This window comes from Leptidea sinapis, chromosome 1 (genome assembly GCF_905404315.1).
Source record: "Leptidea sinapis chromosome 1, ilLepSina1.1, whole genome shotgun sequence".
Classification (NCBI taxonomy): Eukaryota; Metazoa; Arthropoda; class Insecta; order Lepidoptera; family Pieridae; genus Leptidea; species Leptidea sinapis.
The window spans coordinates 19,166,245-19,186,722 of record NC_066265.1 but is presented as its reverse complement, the minus strand read 5'-3'; the positions used below and the strand labels follow the sequence as shown (position 1 = coordinate 19,186,722).

General features: G+C 36.5%; 1 protein-coding gene across 1 annotated transcript in view; it reads right to left on the bottom strand.

Moving 5' to 3' along the window:
• LOC126970395 (uncharacterized) overlaps positions 1-13,012 on the bottom strand; it is a 44,164-nt gene extending 31,152 nt beyond the window's left edge. Inside the window, exon 1 of the mRNA XM_050816222.1 lies at positions 12,802-13,012. The gene's annotated coding sequence lies outside the window, so the exon portion shown is untranslated. The remainder of the gene's footprint in view (positions 1-12,801) is intronic.
• Between the last annotated feature and the right edge of the window lie 7,466 nt (positions 13,013-20,478).

Sequence of the window (20,478 nt, the reverse complement as noted above, 5' to 3'; positions counted from 1 at the left end):
CGAAATACGTAAATATATTTTCCTCTTATCAAAAGAAAATGGTACTCATTTAAAAGTCTGATACGTAACCAAGGTACAAGAGAAGAAACGTTTGTCATTATTAACCTTTTTATTTGAATTAAAACTCCTCAAACCTAATTAAAATTAATTGATAGCAACACCTGGGGATGCAGGGCAATATGCAAAGTTAGAGTACCATACCATTAGGTGTCACAACTAATCTGGCATTACTTAGCAAGTACACTGATTGTTACAAATCAATTGCAGCAAGCAAAATGGTTGATGTTTTAAAATGAATGGCACTTTCTCTGTTGTTTCCAGTTAACCTTGTTAATTCAATGATAGCTTTGTTACGAACATTAAAATATTAAATTAACATTTTTACAATTATTTATACTAAGGTAATTAAAAATAGGTAAATATAATAACTTAACACCATACATGGAGTAATATGAAAATACTATACAAATACTAATGGCACATAGTTCGACGGACAGAAAAGTCGTCGAATGGCGACCACGTACCGGAAGACGTATTCAAATTCAAATATTTTTATTCAAAATAGGATGTGACATCACTTATTGAAAGTCAAAAAACTACCACCCATTCCAAAATGAATGCCTCAGGCCTGAGAAGAACGGGCGCAACAAACTCAGCGGGCTTTTTTATTTCATAAAAAAATATGTTTACAAAGTTACATTGTACAATTAAATATTTCTTATTATTTAATAGCCTGAAGGCGATCGCTCCATCCCCAATCATTAAGAAAGTCATTTAAGTTATTTATATTGACCTTTACCACACAAACATTTTTTAACAATTCTTTTGAATAACGTAATGTTTTGAACATTTTCTGGGATCTTATTGTAAAGGCATATACATCGCCCCACAAAAGACTTACTAACTCGACTTAACCGAGTAGTAGGCATTATAAGCTTCTGTCTGTTCCTGGTAAATTATGGTTATTAAACCACATTATGGCTATGACAGTTTCTAGCAAATTCGTAGTGTTAGTAGGCGATGGACAGACGACACCAGATCGTACAGAATACGTTGGATGAGGGTACCGCAGGACCGATCGTCGTGGAGTACTTCGGGGGAGGCCTTTGTCCAGCAGTGGACGTCTTCCAGCTGATGATGATACATAAGATATTTTACGGAGTAATAAAATATTTTTCAAAATGGGTAAGTTTAATATTTAATCACGTAAATGATGTTACCATTCAAATTTGTAAAATGCTTCCAGTGGGCTTAAGTATTTACTACTAACACTATGGCACTCGGGAGCATAGTCTATCGTTGGTAAATCACAGCCATAACACTACGACAATATCCACGGACAAATATTAAATAGCTAGTAATTATTATGGTGATAGAACTATTAAAAAAAGTCATCCATATTTGCTTAACGGCTTGCCCCAGGACATTAGAAACGAGCCTAAAGTAATAATTCATATTTTATCTATACTAATATTATAAAGCTGCAGTGTTTGTTTGTTTGTTTGTTTGAACGCGCTAATCTCTAGTACTACTGGTCCGATTTGAATGATTCTGTCAGTGTTGGGTAGTCCATTTATCGAGGAAGGCTATAGGCCATGTTTTTTTTTTTCAAAATTAGGGATCCGTAATAAAATTGCTATTTTGTAACACAAGGTGTAAAATCGAAAACCTATTTTTGCGTGCGCTGCAAAAACTATTGACAATAGAACAAAATGATGTACAGGCTATAATATAGGCAATATTTTATTACTTATAAAACTATCGCGTGAATTATACTTTATATGGCAAAACAACGTTTGCCGGGTCAGCTAGTATTTATATATATTTAATATTAAAAAAAAACTTTTGGAAAGTAATTGTTGCTAAAATGTTTATTTTTTGATACAAAATTAGTAACTACTATTAACTAGGTACTACTTTCTTATATTCATTTATTTGGTGGTAGTGTTTAAGTTATCTACTTACACCTTATATAAAACATGTGAACATAGGAAAGGCTATCATTAGGTTGCTTATTACGCAAACTATTTTTAATATATTAATAACATTGACCCTAAAACAATGACATTATTTTGTAATTTATGTGTTTTTAAGTAATGTTTAAAATTTTGTTTACGATGTCAAGGCAGACAAGTTTTGCATATTTGGATATTTATTAAAAATGTAAATAATAGGCAATTGGAAATTCTCTTACGGATTCCTAATGCTATATGTGTTTACTATATGCTGTGTCAGTTCTAGTAACTTCTTATTATGATTTATATGATGTCTAACGGCCGTTCCCAATATTAACTCTATCTCTTACTTGAGATAAAAATCGTAACTATCGTTGACTTTTCTGTCCAAATAAACTTATCGACGGAAACCCACTTTATCCATACACGCTGTCTGTCAATGGGACGACGGAAAGCCACAGTAAATATATGTATGGTCTACTGTGGTTATAGCTTACCAGCGATAGAAGTTTGTATGAAAATTGCAATTCACGCGTCCCAATATAAGGCGATAAGAATGACTTATCGGGTATATTGGCACAGCTTCAGATTATAGACAGCTAATTACTGACAGTAGAAGTTAGTAATTTATCTCTATCTGTAGATAGTATATTGGGAATGGCCGTTAGTCGTATTGAGATACAAGCTCTTTTTATGGAAGGATAGACAAACAAACGTACATATCACCTGAGGTCAGTAATCTCAGTACTCTCGTGCACTACCGCTGAAATCACGTAAGCATTGCCTTTGATTGCAAGTGCTTTTTTGAAGAAAACCATATCTATCAGAAACACTTCAAAAGGAAACTTATTACACATTTTGTTTGTTCGGGAGAAAAGTTCAAAAAGTTGATGTGGGAATTTTTGTTTAAGAAAAGAATCTTGCAGTCAAATGGTGCGAGCTGATACTGGTATGCCTCACATCAGAGATGAAAGCTTTACTCCAGAGATGCATCTCTGGAGTAAAGCTTCTCATAAGGTGAATGGAGCGCTAGAAATGTTCGCCAGATTGAAGTTATTGATGATACCCCTCCTCCTTTGCAATTTAGTTTGCCTTCCAAATTGGCAATCAGTCGAGATTACGAGACTCAGTATTCCAATACTATATGACTCTTCCGGAGGTAAATCTCGATAAGTTTCACCGTATCCCATTCCGCGACCTTCTCAAAAGAGGACTCGATAGCAAATACAATAGATTTTTCCATCCAGTCAACGATGTCCCGAGAGACCTGCATGGCCGGTGTATGCTACACCTTCAGTAACCTTGTCGGTAAAACAATGATGTTTATTGGTAACATCAATTTCTAATAAGCAGGGTGATCACCTTCAATCGAATCAGCGTAATATTGTTTCCATCGCCAGGGGTCAGGCATGCCATTTGAAATACAATATCTTATAATATTACGAGAACCGAGCGATGGCTCGATGTCCAAGTGAAAGCGATGAATGCACCGCACGGAGCGACTTCCACACCGCCCGCGCTCCGCACACTTGCGTAACCAGTAATTATCACCAACTTATTATAATATGCTTTGTTGCATGAACAACGACGCCAGTGTGAGACATAGATCGTCATATAGCAGTTAAAGAATAACTTTGTTCAAAGAGGCTTTTATTAGGGCCATTGGAGCGGGTTTATTATTAAAATTACTGATTTTTCCAACAGTTTGGAAGAAGCAGAGTCCGTGACAAAAACATACGACTCACTCACCGGCCACTGTTTTAAATTAAAAAGTATTTAACAATCATTTTAGTATCTTAGTAAGTAAGGTACTGCATCAATACATTAATACATTTTAAATATCAATATTTTATATATATTTTATTTAAACAAACAACAACTTAATGAATTTATCAATGAATAAAAGGACAACAGGAGTCCAGAAAATTCTTTCTGTGGTAGGTTTTTTAACTCTAGCAGTAAAAGCAGTATATAACGAATTTAAAATATTTTGAAATTCGTTGCAGAGATGGCCAGCTGGATAGGTTCTAATATTATTTAAGTAGATAAGATTTTAAAGTGAAAATTTTTTAAGACACGCTGTCCACTTTGTTATTATGGTACCTACTGAATAAGACTGATCCACCACGCTCGACATGTTCATTCGGGTAAAGTCGGCTCGACTGTGAAGTTTTCATTTTTGTCGTGTTGTCTCAAGCACATACAATTTATTTGTGTATTTATTTCTAAATTCAAAAATAACATTAACTAAGTACTTGAAAAAAATAACTTGTGAAAATTGTGGGCTACCTAAAAAAAAGAATTCTGAATCGTGTCTTTTATAGAAACTTTCAAAATAAACACACAGGTGTGTTGTATAAACTTTAACATACCAAAGTGATAGTTTACAGACTTCACATTTCACACAAAGGTAAATGAACGCTAGCTCTATAAATTAAAACAACAATCAATTGACTGTGGAAACCCAACAGCTGTGTACAAAAATAAGTAAAGGATCCTTAAATATTTGAACTTATCCAGGGATTGTGAATATCACACGAATGGTATGCATTGGTGGTTGTTATGACAATTTACGATAGTGGAACAGGCTAATTTACGATCGTGATTTTTTTTTTTTTCTATGATAGTAAGGGACGAGACGAGCAGGACGTTCAGCTGATGGTGATTGATACGCCATGCCCATTTCAATGCAGTGTCGCTCAGGATTCTCAAAAACCCAAACATTCTGAGCGGCACTACAATTGCGCTCGTCACCTTGAGACATAAGATAGTAAGTTTCATTTGCCCAGTAATTGCACTAGCTACGGCGCCCTTCAGACCGAAACACAGTAATGCTTACACATTACTGCTTCACGGCAGAAATAGGCGCCGTTGTGGTACCCATAATCTAGCCGGCTTCCTGTGCAAAGGAGCCTCCCACTGGTATATATATTGCCTGTAAGACCACAATTTTTTACCACATAATGCGTTACGCTTGGCTATATTTGACGACCTGTATAGCCGAGTGGTTAGCGATCCTACCTACTAAGCTGGAGGTCCCGGGTTCGAATCCCGGTAGGTGCAAGCATTTATATGATGAATATGGATGTTTGTTTCCGAGTCATGGATGTTTAAATGTATTTATGTATGTTAATATGTATGTTTATATGAATTTATGTATATTTAAGTAAGTATATTGTATTAAATATATCATTGTCTTTTAACCCATAACACAGGCTATATATGCTTAACTTGGGGCAAGCTAATTTGTGTAAAAAGTGTGTCAATATTATATGCTCGCTTGGGTCAAGTGGAGTTGAGAGGGGATCACTTCCGCCTATTATTTGATTTAGTGATTTACCGCTGATCGAATTTATTGGAGTGAGAACTTTTTTAGGCGCATAATATATACTTTGGCATTAAGTTATTTTTAGTAAGCCGGCCGCATCACCGAAACGAGGTTGCGTAAGAAACATCTGACGTCATAAGTTATGTTTAATAGTAAGTAACTATGTACAGCTATGAGCTTGAAGTGAAATATTTGTTCTAATTTGTTTTGCAAATTATGAACTTTTTTTACACATAAAGTAACTGATTAAAAAAGTATTGTTGGTATTATCGGCAGTCATTAATATTGATTTCAAATCAAATTATCAACTAAAAATAATGTGACAGTTGCTTAATATTGGTTTTATTCATAATAAAATAATTGCTATGCAGAACGCGATTCACCTTTCATACATTAGACATCAACGCGCCACTTGTTATATCAAGTAGTTACATCATTCAAACTAAAGTGGCACGCTTAATACAGAAATGTGCCATACTATTCAAATAAGGATAAAAAGATTCTTAAAATCTATATATTTTAAAAGATCCTTCCGCAAATTTCGAATAGAGTTTAGATAGACAAGAGTTTACAAGAACCACAATGCAAACTTTTAAAAAAGTGGCTTTCGATTCAAATTAGACCAATCAATATAATTGGGACAAAAATAATTTAAACTAAATAAATATCTTTTAAATCAGTTTGTTTATTTGTTTTGTTGCTAATTCTTAATCTATGTATATATATATATAAAAATGAATTGCTGTTCGATAGTCTCGCTAAAACTCGAGAACGGCTGGACCGATTTGGCTAATTTTGGTCTTGAATTATTTGTGGAAGTCCAGTGAAGGTGCAAAAGGTGAATAAATAGTAAAATGCTGCTAAATTAAATAAAAACAACAAATTTGTTTTTCCTTTGATGTGTCCATACATAATTTCAATGAGAGAATTTATTGACGCACGGTTTGACAGTTCTGCTGTGAAACAATTTCACTACAATTCGATATATTATTGACAAATTCATATAAAAACATTAATTTATTTATTATATACAGAACAACGTCTGTCGGGTCAGCCAGTATTTAATAAATATACTAAACAGCCGATTTATTGCCTTATGATTATGTCTTAAGCGCAAAGCGCGTAGGTATGTTCTAGTAGGGCCTAAAAATTAAAACTCCCACGTTTTGTCGCATAAAATCGTATTTAACAATAAAATTTATATAAAAAACACGTCGCAGGAAAATAAATTTAACTTATTAGAATATTAAGTCGATTAATTTTACATAAAAAAAATGTTTTTAGTGGCTTATGGTGTGGATTTATAGAGTCCGCATGGCATGGTAAACTTATGAAAATATATGTTTTTAACTCAATCAATTTTTTAATCCCTACATTAATTATGTGGGAAGCCATGCAATGTAAATGGCAGTATAATTTGGTTTTGTTTATTTATAATTAATTTTCTTCGACTGGAACATACCGAAATTTTTGGAAATTGAGCAGTCAAATGTTATATTTTATTTCTAAATAGACCTTAAAAACAGCTGATACTATACACACTTATTTATTTTTTTGCTTTATCAATAATAAAATTTGAATCCTACAGAAAGTAAACAAGGGAATACACTTGCGCATGGGCTTGGTATCATATTAATAAGTAAAGCCAAGTAAGTTATTTAGATATATATTGATGCGTAGAAGTACAAAGTAACAGGCTTGATCGGGTTACCATTACATATGAAGTTACCGTTATTCTTAAGCCACTTTCGTAAAGCCGACCCGATTGATACCAACATCACGCACTGTTTCGTCACCGCCCATCGACATTCACCGTGCAATCGTTGCATATGTGGCCTTTTTGTATACAACTACCAAGAACGTTGCAACACAAGCTATTGTTTGTGCCTGTGAAGCGGGAATAACTTTTTACTTCTTGATTCCGGTGTAATTTGCGCTAAAGTCTTTTGTCTTCACCTATTTGATAGGAAATAGGAAGTTTATCTTATAATTGTTACAAATTAAGGTGACAATTGAAATTGTTAACGGACCTAGGACCTAGTAACAAAATAGAAAGACCTAGACCTAGGAAAATGAACAGTTTGGCACGATATTCTAGCTGCAGACAAAATGCGACAAGCTAATTAAATCTAAAGCTAAAGATTTATTTAATATCTAAACAGTAATTAGTAATATCATGCCACAACTTCCTCCCGTAAGATCCAAGTGTGAGCGAGCGCGCAACAACGGCAATACTTCTCCATCGTCTGATGATTCTGCTTTCAACATTGAAGATAGCCTAAAATATTAATTTACACATACCGATTGCTTATGCAACAATCAATACATATAATTTGGATTCAGGTTTTCTTTAATAATACCAATAGCCTATTTCAATAGAATTATCGGACTTAGTTCTGATCGTAATTAGCGTTAGTTGGTATTGTTGGTACTTACAGATTAAGTTATATAACTAAGTAGTATTTATTTGAGTGAGTGAACATGATAATTTTAGGCGTAAAATTTGTATATACAATATTATTTTTGGCTTAAAAATTGGCTTTTTATACTCCACTAGTTTATGTGTTACCAATAAAAAGTCGGGCAATGTTACATAATACTTTTTTTTAGTATTATACACACACACACATATATATATACTAGCTGACCCGACAGACGTTGTTCAGTAGATTATAAAAAGAATACTGTTTTATAGCAATTTGCCAATAATATTTCAAAACATCAAAAATTATATCGTAAAAATAGCGCCCTGTTGTTAAAATTAAATTGTTTCACAGTGGAACTATCAAACCGTGCGTCACTAAATTCTCTCGTAGAAAATATGTCCATACAAAACAAATATTGAAAATAAAAATAATTATGGGTTCCAAATCGAAATAAAAACTATCTCTCAAGTTGGACCAAACTGCACTCCATGAATTAACGGATTTTAATGGGGATTACCCATTTACCCATTTATATATATTAAGATATTATTACACGCTTTATACGTTTAGACGGGAAATCAGAGTCTGTATCGTAAATAATATGCAGCCTTTACTTAAACTGGAATATTATAACAGAATTTTTATATTTTCAACCTTTCAAATACCTACCTCAAATGGACATAATACTTTTTAATGAAAGTGTATCAATTTAGGAACTCTACCAGCGGCAGGGAGTATTTTTTTTTGGAATGTTTTAAAATAATATTAATAAAATCTTAAAACATGCACTGTGCGTCATAAAAATACTTTATAGATTTTTTGTCTGTGTATCTGTTTGTATGTGCTGAAAAGATTTAATTTAAATTTTGCACGAATATTTAACAAGAGGTTGGGACAATATAAAAGCAACATACTGTCACGCTAGATGCAGGCATAGTATTTTTATATACGACGTCGCCGGCAGCTAATTTTAAATTAACGGTTGTTGTTGTTTTTTGCAGTATAAACATAATATTATGTATATGAAAGTATAATAACCTTGCTGTCCAATGTTTATGTGATATTCGCCAAAACAAGAACGTATGTCGTACGAACTAAACCTTATAATGCTATATATAAAAAAGGTAATTATTTCTTTAAAGTTACATTTATATATTTTATATATCAATATATTAATTACATACATTTAGAGGTTTTATTTTACGAACATCGAAAATTGTTGTAAGAATCATAGATTAAAAAAAATTACCATAGTTGTCAATTTCGCTGGGATCACAAAATCATTTAGACAAGTATTTCGTCTCTACTCGACAAACGTGAGTCTCTTTGTATATTTAGTGAAACCTAAAGCTGATTATTAATAAAATTTTAAATAGCAATATAGATTTCCGCAAATTAACGTCTAATTCGGTTGCTTTTTATAGTAAAAGTTTTCATACACATTTATCTAGCTTTAACCTTCTTTTTCAAAATTAGCTCGTAAATCTTACTGAATTATTGCAAGTCGTGAAATATACTTATATTTTTTGATATAGTGTATATTGAAATAATTATTTTTTTATAATTCTGATTCTAGGTTTGATTTAAATTAATAAAAAAATACACAGGTGCAAGGTACTTTTCTTTTGCAGGTTAAAAATAAGGTAATATAAAATCAATTTAATTAAAATTTGAATATTCAAGTTTGTGATCTTAACAAGGGATAAAACGAGACAAAAAACTTACATAAGATCTGTTCAAGGCCTGCAATGTCATATTTTTCCATCAGTAGGTATGTTCAACCGTAACCTGTTTTAACTCTTTATACCCGAGTATATTGTATGTTTATCTACATTTGTCTTATAATATATGTCAAGTATCTAAGTCATGTATTATTTAAATACCATATTCAATGTTGAAGCACTTTTTCAAAAATTATCTTGCTCCAAACTAGGGATGACCTGTGCAACACAATGAGCTATTTAATACGATATAAATCAATCAAAAATCAAGAATAAATTAAAGATCAAGAAAATATAATATTTAGTCATTCCCTTTGATACCTACACAAATTAATTACAATGGGAAGACTAAAGCAACTGTCTACATCAAATGGCACGAGGGGAAAACCAGTGTTGTGTTGGTGTCTTCTGCACTGACCAACAATATAATGAGTCAGCTCCTTTTAGCAGGGAATCACGCTCACGCTATTATTTTTATTTATTATTTTTTATAATATTGGTACGTTATTTAATTTAATACTTTAAGATTTTAATTAATATTGTAAATTGTTGTGTTTTTGTGTGAGTGTTTTTTTGTTGTTAATAAAGTGTTTCTATATACATACTTATTCGTTTATACAATTAAATATGATGAATCGGAATCGAACATCTATATTCATCATTCAAACGTTTGCACCTACCAGGGACCTCTAGCTCAGTGGGCAGGGTGACTAAGTATCTATATGGGTCGGCAAATCTAATATTTAACAATAATTATTAATGATTCATTACACCAGGGTAAACAAAGGAAACACTTTTCCATATTCTGATATCACCTACAGATTTACTCGTAAAAGAAATGTCTTGTAGGCACGATTACTGCACATCAAACATTTAAAATTTATTTGTAGGTAACACCTTCACACGGATAATAATTAACACCATAAACGTTAGTAATTCTGTATTTACGTAACGCAACAGCGTTTATTATTATAGACACGTTTTTAAGGATTTAAGTGTTGTCAATAATGACAGCCGGTGTAGGCACATCAGACAATCCAACGACAAGTCTCAGCGTGACGGGTGCAGACTTGGTCGTGGGTTCTGCTACGTCATAGCTTCATCTGAGATTCGTTGCGAGACATACTATAAGTCTGCCGCTCTACATCTTCTATGTACACAAATAAAACTGAAAACAAATCATCTATTTGTACTGTCAGTTCCTTAAGTTAATTCTATTAATTATTGAAGATTGAAAGAAATTTCTTTGATTTGCAACGGTAAAAGTTGACTGACAAAAGAAATTTATTAATGGCCGTTTTCAATAACCTATCTATCCGTAGTTAAACTTACTAGTTGATACAACAAACAAACTATATTGGCCATAACTATGGATAGATAAGATCTTGTCATTAAACGGTGGCCGTTTTTCCGTAACTAGAGATACGTTATTGAAAACGGCCGTAAAAGTCACAAGAACACGTTGTCAACAGGTACTTGCTCATATGTTCCGTTTCCGTGACAGATATATCATTTTCAAATAGGCACCGAATAAATTAATGCGGATGAAGTTCCAGCACAATGGATGTTAAATGGACGTCGCGACCTTAACTACACCATAATTCGACAGTAATTACAAGTCATTGATTACAAATTCGCTCACGTTAAAAACCGGCCGAGGTCTGACGCATTGCGAATTCCCGATATGTATTTATATCCATGAACCTCCTCTATTATTGGTACCTATATATATGTGCAGGGGCGTGCATTGGTTTTTTAGCAAGGTAGGCACTATGGTTTTAAGTAGTCGCAGTTGAGCCTTGGAATAAGCAAAGATTGCTTACCGTAGGTATTTTGTATCTAGCTAGCGGAAACATTTTATGAGTCGGTGTTCAATAGAAATTTGGTAATAAAAAAACGGAACCAAACTTAATGAACTTTAACACTAGTGCTATATTTATTTAGGTTCATAACGAGGTAGGCACTGCCTAATTGCCTATATGATATACACGCCCTTAGGTATGTGCAATGCACTCCACAATAAATCGGTCTTTGTCTTGTTTTCATATAAAATATGAAGTAACTTTTTTCCAACCTTATAAATTGGTTGAAAAAATTAAAACACTTTTTAAAAATCGTTTTTGTGCTAAAGGTTACTTAAGCATTATGACTTTAACCATACCACACCTTGGGATCGGGGCGTTTGCAAGCTCGCCACCAGGCTATTTCATGAAATAAATATTTTTGTAATGGGGTCTCAACGTCAAATACTTAATGCCTTACACGTGTAAGTCATAAAACAATTAAATGTAAATTATTAAAATATCTTATGTCTCAAAGTGCCGAGCGCAATTGCGAAGCCGTTTTGGGTGCAATCAAGTATCGTGAGCGGCACTGCATTGTAATGAGCAGGGCGTCACGCTTACTGTTAGGTGGACGTCTTGATCAGCTCTTTATTTATGCTCATAAAAAAGATGTCTTCTGATTGCATCGATTTAGAAGTTTGATTTTGGAGCAGCCTTAAGCCATCAATGTACCGGTATAACAAACGGAAAACGAAGGGCTCTTATGAAGGAATCTACCTTTACTCGAACCTAATAGACCCGCTGTCCGAGTGTCCGTCGGTCAGCGGCTGTATTCAGTGCTGTAGTTTATAAGTCCATCATCGGTCCATCTTTTCGGGCCTACCAACTCTATCTCTTCCGGTACGTGGTTGCTATTCTAGGACTTTACTGCCTCAACGGCCATCTGTCCGTCGAACTAACTATGTGCCCTGCCCACTGCTACTTCAGTATCGCAATCATTTAACATTCTAGTTGCCAAATAATACATAAGAGTCTAAAACTTCTGCTGAAAATAAGATGTAATCAAGACAGGGTTCCCCTCCAACAAGATGTGAATTGTGGTGTTTGGACCAGTCATGTATAAATCAAATAACTACCAAGAGTAAATTTAAATGGATTAAATAAACAGTTTTATGGCATTTTCTTTCTATGTTTTAATCGAAAATACGATTAAAACTTAAACGGTTTTAGTATGACAATTTTTTGCTGTATAATAATGCCTATTATGTGCGTTCATATTTCGATGCCAATAATTTTAATTTTTGATAATAGATTTTCATATTAAAATTTTTTTATTTATTTTAGTAAGCACTTATAGCAGTGTACTTAAACTGAATCTAACATTGCATTCTAGCTAATGAATCATAGATATAGGTTGATTTATTTTTAATATTTACGTTGATTTAAAACGGGAAATAAAACTTATTATTATATTATACAATTTAATCCCTATGTTGTTTCAAAGAACACAGACAATTAACAACAAAACAATTATCAACACAAGCACAGATCACTATTGGAATATTAATTATTAAAACAAAAACTTACAGTTATATCGGAAGGGATCGCCAACTCAGAACTCACAGTTTTCTCGGACACTTACAGGTAAAACTCACTCACAATAATTTTCACTCTGTCACTGTTTGGGGCTACGAGAACTCGATTTCGTTTATCGAATTTAATTCGTATTAGCGCGATAAGTTACGTCTGAAGAGAGGTGCACTGTGTGACCGACTGGCTTGCTGTTTGCTAGTGGCTGGCTGTTTGGCTGCGAGCGTGGAGAAATCAAGAGGAAAGTAGCTTCCCCTGTAACATAGTTACATCAAAAGGTTTTTTAAGTTTTGGGCATAAGTTGCAAACTTCCTCGTTCCGCGCATTGACGTAATACTGGTTAATCGCTTGTAAATCATTGAGTTACGTTCTTAATAATAATAAATTGGAATATTTCCTTTTTTGTGTAACCATATAGGTTGTTATGTATTTTTGTGGTTTTATGTGTTAATATTTCAGTGAGTCGTAATAAGGCATGTTCAGAATACAATATTCATTTACTTTTTATATATTTATATAGTTTCGAGGCATACATGTTATGTTTCTTTACTAACATTAAAAAGAGGTGAAGTTTGTGAGGTTGTAGAGGATAATGACTCGATCTACTGAACCGATTTTGTGGGTGTCATATGCTTTATCAAAAGTATTATTTTACTCTTTGGGCTTTATATAAATTAACCCGAATTAGAATTATTATTTTTTGACACTCTTTTGGTCTTTTAAGAAAAACATTAAGGCTTATTCACATAAATTATAAATATTTATTAAAAACAAAACAAATCTTATAACTATATTTACAATACTATGATTATATTAAAATATTAATATCATTACGAGGAAGCGTATCAGGAATACTGGCAGCATTTCCGTGTTGGATGCTAGGCTGATCCGCTGACCGAAATAGCTGCAAGCGCTTGGGTTTCCAGTAGCCTTATTTAGGCGCGAAGATAGTTCTTGTACATTCTCCTCTGGTCCCCACGGGCTAAATGACTCTACGCTAAACGGCACTAAGAGTAAGACTCATAAATTGTATATGAATTGTAACTGGCCAATATTGTTATCAGTCAAAATATTCAATAGTCAAACAAAAAGAAATGAAAACATGTTAGTTATGGAATTCCATAATTTTTTTTTGCCTGCGTTTGCATTGTACTTATCCGGGGCGTAAAAAGCAGAGGGAAATACCTATATAATAATAGCACAATAGCACCCTGGTCCACGTCGAATGGGGATCTTTGCAAGGTAAGGGAAATCCATCTCAAGGTAGTGGAGACGACGCAGACGGCCATGTCATTCCATGAGGACATACAAGTATCTTGACCAAGACAGCGGTTTTTTATGGAAGAGGAGAGCAAACGATTGTCAATATGGGTTAGCTGGCAGTATGTGACCACCACGGCCGATGTTCTGGAGGATATCTGCTGTAAACGTCTCGGTAATTTTGAGAGGACGTGTTTTTATTCTCTGGCTTAATGTAGATTATATCCAGTAAAGGATCGTCTCATGGACTGCGTTTAATCGGCAATCGACGACGTGCTTTCACAGGTCCTTCCGCTGAACTCGTTGTTTTGGGTGACTTCAATAAGCATAATATAGAATAGCTTGGGTCGCGCACCACAGACTATGTAGGGCAGGATGTGCGTAATTATGAGTTGGCATACTATGGTCTGTCCTAATTGGTTGACGCGGCCCCTAGATGTGAATAGCCACCTGTCGTCGTGATTGTCGTTATCGAACCTTCTACGGTCTACATATCCTGCTAATTATCATGTTTCCGTCAACGCACGTCCTAGGACGTTCAACCATTGCCAGGTATAGTGCTCACCCCGCAGAACACCCGCGATACTCCACGCTTTAGCACTGTCGTTGTACAAGCTAGCGGATTGGAATAGGATGCGATCCTTTTTTGCATTCTTCCCTTCGGTCGGTCTTTGTACAACTTTATATGATCCCAATGCCTGTGCCATAGCAGTACCCGATATTGTGTTACAATTCATAGATATTTCAATACAATGGGTTTTTTAACAATTTATTGAATGTTCTTCTCACGAGCTCTACTTTTTCTGCACATATGATAGATTCAGTTAATAAAAATAAATTTTTATAGTTTAGGTTTAAGCCTAATTAAATAAAGTTTATTTGGCTTTGACCAAAATCTTCACAAGGTCTTAGATATTTATATTCTTTTGATTTTTACGATAAAAAGGCATAAATATTTTCTCAAAATTGATACCTTTAGAATTCTTTTTGGTGTTATTTCTAATATTCTAGATACTACTACCGCTTTGGAAACAAATGGCGCTCTGAGAGAGAACTCTCCCAGCATCCTTTTTTTGCGTTCTTTCTAATGAAATATACAATATTGCTATTGCTATAAATTAATCATAATCTACTCCCAGGATTTACGAAGCCATTTTTAATAAAATATTTAAATTTATTTATAGATAATGCCTGAACAGTGGCTGGGACTTCATTATTAAAGTGTCTTATGAAGCCTACTAGAATTAGTTACAAGCAATCCCTTATCTCTAGTATCTAAACTACAAATCTAATGAAAATCACTATTAAGAGCAAAAAGGTGACGATTTTTGTGTCCGTATATTAAATTTTCATAAATGTACTGACAATGCACTGTCATAATATTTATTTATTTAAATTTTTCTTTGAGAGACTGTCTATAACCAAGATGATATATCAGCTTGGTTATAGCACGTACAGCTCTCTTTTGCAGAGCAAACAATGTCAGGAGCATGACCCCACAGTAAAATATCGTACGTCATGATGCTGTGAAAATAACTGAAGTACAATAATCTAGCGGTCGCATCATTCGTGTACTCTCTAATCTTTCCAACGGCATATGCTGCGGAGCTGAGTCTTTCTGCTAGTTGGGCAATATGTGGACCCCACTGAAGCTTTTTATCTAACGTGATACCCGTGAAGACAGTAGTGTCTACAAGTTCCAATCTCTGGTCATTTATAAGTACGTTGGTTTGTACCTCTGCTGTGTTTGGTGAAGAACCGTAAATACTGTTTTTTACTATTTAAGTGCAGATTTATTCGTCTAAAAACAACGCACTATCTTTGAGAGTGTATTGTTTCCCTCGTAATCAAAAGCTGCACGTCGCGTCACCTAAGAATGTATCCTCATCTATGCATTCGTTAAATATTATTGGTAATTCAGGTGCTATAACGTCAAATATGTTTTTTACAATATTACTCGAATGGACCCATAGGTCCTTTGTATATTTTAGGTTAATTGATTTGAAGTTTTTTAGTATATCGCTAACTTTAGCATAATTAAATTTCGAATTAATGGAAGGTAGTAGTACGTGTAATTTACGCATATCCTGTGTTGCTTTTGGTGACGAGTTTAGGTCTTTGGTCGTGATGGGATTTCGGAGAAGTATTCATCAAATTCATTTGAAATATCTATTTCCGAATTTATAACGCGATTAATTATAAAATAGATGGAGGTGTTACGGCAACTCGATCTACCAGTTTCATAGACCGATCATCAGCCGGAAGACGTCGCTGGACAAAGGCCTCCCCCAAAGATTTCCACGACGATCGGTCCTGCGCTGCCCTCATTCAAAGTATTCCGGCGATCTTGACCAGATCGTCGGTCCATCTTGAGGGGGGCCTACCAACACTGCGTACTTTTTTTATGGAATAGGAGGACAAACGAGCGTAGGGGTCACCTGGTGTTAAGTGATCACCGACGTCCACATTCTCTTGCAACACCAGAGGAATAACACGAGCGATGCCCCACATCCAGATGGTGGGGATGATATCCTAACTTGTGGCGTGTCTTGTCAAGGTGGAATTCGGCGGCAGGAATCAGGTTAAACAGCTTTTCGGAATACTCCCCGTGATAAATGCGGTACGCAACGCCAAGTGATCCAGTCGTTCACAGAGCACTGGGTGCCCGACAATTTGAGCTGCTCTGCGTTGCACGCGGTCAAATGGATCGAGCTGATACTAGGGTGCGCCCCTGTTCCAGCATTCACGGGCTTCGGGTTCGAGCAATATCCGTCGACAACGACCTGTATGCTGTGCCCAGTGAGGAAGCTGGAAGTCCACTTACACAAGTTCTCGGGAAGCCCAAATGATGAAAGTTTTAAGAGGAGCGCCTTGTGTCATACACGATCGAAGGCCTTCGCTATATCCAGGCTAACTACCAGACCTTCCCCCTTGCTTTCAACAGCCGCCGCCCATCTATGTGTTAGGCATGCCAGAAGATCACCTGCTGACCGACCATGGCGAAAGCCGTACTGTCGGTCGTTGATCAACTGATGACCCTCTAGGTATACCAAGAGCTGGCGGTTGATTATGCTCTCCATGATTTTGGAGAGCAGGGATGTAATAGCAATAGGCATGTGGTTTGCCGGATTCGAACTGTCTCCTTTTTTTTTGGATCAGATGGACAAGGGCTGACTTTCATGAGTGAGGGACTACGCGTTTTGAATAAGAGTACCGGAACAAACGTGTTAGCATTGGCGTCAACTCAGGGACACACGTTCTAAGCACTATTGAAGAAATTCCATCCGGCCCGCTCGACTTCCTGAGGTCCAACGAAAACAGAGCTCTCCTAACAGTTTTCTGTCTAAATTGTAGTTCAGGCATAGAGCTCTGACATCGTGGGATGGTCAGCGGTGTTTTTCCGTTGTCGTCAAGAGTCGATTTGGAGGCAAAAAGAGCGCACAGGAGATCGGATTTCTCTTTTGCCGTATGGGCCAGGGTGTCATTCTTCATGTGCAACGGCGGCAAGGACGGCTGGTTGAAGTTACCAAGAGTAGCTTTCGACAACGACCAGAACTTGCGTGTTCCGGTCGGGTAACTGGAAAGCTGCTCGCCGATTTTGACGACGTGCTTCGATTTCGCACGGGCGATTTGCCGCTTAAAAAATCTGGAGGCACGGTTATATTTCCTCTTAAGAACTTTGCAGTTCGGATCCTTTATGCCCAGCGCCGCAACCCAAGTTCGATACGCCTGTTTTCTGCAGTCAGATGCTGCTTTAACTGACGCATCGAACTAGGGCTGTGATCTGCCACCGATCAGTACTACAGAGCTTGGTATAAAAAGATCCATGCCCTGTAGTATCACATCGGCTACTGCAACGGCGCAGGCACTAGGATCATCCGAAGGGAAACAAACCTTGCCCCAAGGGAAGGATGCAAAAAAGGAACGCAACCTATCCCAATCTGCTGACTTGTGGTGCCAAACGCGGCGGTTCGCTGGTAGTCTTAGACGTTGGCGTCGTTGACCAGGCAATGGTCGGAAGTTCCGAGAGGGGCGTCAACAAAGACCTGGTAACCATCGGGATGTGTAGTCAGCAGAAAGTCTAATAAGGACGACATGTGGCTATCCACATCCGGGAGCCGCGTTGGTGACTCAACCAATCGGGACAGACCATACGCCAATGCAAAATTATGCACAGAACGCCCTGCGTAGTCTGTGGTACGTGATCCAAGCCATTCGGCATTGTGCCCGTTGAAATCACCCAAGACTAAGATTTCAGCGGAGGGGATCTGTGCCATCACGTCGTCAATTGCTGCTTGAACGCAGCCCATGAGATGATCGGTATCTGTGTTACCGCGTTACCAAACTATGTGCTCTGCCCACTGCCACTTCAGTATCGCGATCATTTCGACTATGTCGGTTACTTTGGTTCTCCTACGGATCTCCTCATTTCAGATTCGATCTCGCAGGGAAACTCCAAGCATAGCCTTCTCCATTGCCCTCTGAGCGACCCTGCGCTTTCTCATGAGGCCCATAGTTAGCAACCATGTCTGCGTACCGTAAGTCATCACTGGCAACACACACTGGTTGAAAACGTTCATCTTCAGACACTGCGGTATTTGGGACGAGAAGATTTTACGGAGCTTCCCGAACGCTACTCATCCGAATTGGATTCGACGAGTGACCTATTTCTCAAAATTGGACCTGCCTTACTGGATTGTTTGTCCGAGGTAGACGTACTCGTCAACAATTTCGAGAGTACAGTTCCCAATTGTTATGGGAGTAGGTGCGACATGGATATTTGACATGATTCGTCTTATCCATGTTCATTTTGAGACTTATTCCTTGGGAAGCTGTATTGAAGCCATCGAGAATATGGCTTAAGTCTTCCATGGTCTCTGCCATGATTACGATATCGTCTGTGAATCGAAGGTGAGTGATGTATTCGCCGTTGATATTGATGCCCGGTCTGTTCCAGTCCAGAAGCTGAAAGACATCTTCCAATGCAGCGGTGAACAGCTTTGACGATATGACATCGCCTTGTCTGACTCCCCGCTGCAGTCGGATAGGTTTCAAGATCTGATCCTGGAGATGGACAGACATGGTAGCGTTTCTATACAAACACTTCAACGCTTCGACATATCGGTAAGCAATGCGGCACCTCTGGAAGGACTGAAGCAGCGCCCAGGTCTCAATCGAATCAAAAGCTTTCTCATTGTCTACGAATGCTTGGCATAGTGGCTGGTTATACTCCTCTGTCTTTTGTATAACCTGCCGCAGCGTATGTATGTGGTCTATGGTGCTAAAGCCTTTTTGGAATCCGGATTGTTCGGGAGGCTGGAAGTCGTCGAGCCTGCGCTCGAGACGATTCGTGATAACCCTAGAAAACAGCTTATATACATGGCTCAGATGTGATATGGTCCTATAGTTCTTCAAAAGCATTTTATCGCCCTTTTCGAAGAACAGCACCACTATACCTCTATGCCATGCTTGCGGCGTTTTGCCCTCGAGGATGACGGAATTGAAAAGTTTCTGGAGGGTCTTTTAAGTACAGAGGGTACCACCAGCTCTGAGAAGCTCAGCTATAATTCCATCATTACCCGGCGCCTTGTTGTTTTTAAGCTGTTTTAGGGCCATTCTAATCTCGTACAAGCTGACGTGTGGGATATCTTCGGTATAGTGCCGGGTTAATTTGGCTCCTGGGTCTTCAGTCTTGTTGGTAACAGTTGCCCGTGCGGTCGTGTATAACTGGCCATAGAACTTCTCGTTGTCGTCTCTTCTGTCAGTTGGCTCTGCCCGATAGACAAATCTCGTGCGAATACTTTTGAGCCTTTGTTACGCTCTATGGCCGCCTTCACACAGTCTGTATAGACAGATAGATCATAACTTCGGAGTTAAATCACTATACATTGGCGACATTATCGTTTCAACGCAACCTGATAATACTTATTTGAAAGTTTTGATTTATTATTACAAAAGATAAAAAATAATAAATTAGTTCTAGTATATCAGAGTACATATTGAAAATAAATATAAACTCTAAATGAATCAAATGACGTAGGTTAGGTTACCAAAATTTTTGTCTACATCAACAATAGACAATGAAAGTGTTAAATTAACCAATTTATTTACAAAGTACACGTATTTTTTTTCTAATATAGTTGTTAAAACTTATGGTGGCCAGTTATATATTCTTCGCTAGGTAGATGAAAACGTTAAATTTTTGTATAAAATATTATGTATATAAATCGCAGATACAGTAATTTTCATACAAATTTAAACGTTCCAACTAGGTACTTTTACATTTCACGACATACCTTTTAAATGAGAGAAATTAAGTAACAATGGAGATGTTATAAATTTGGTCGTAATTCGACTTACAAGAGCATTTAGAGTTTTCCATAACCGTCTTGCTATTTGCATCATTGAGCAAGC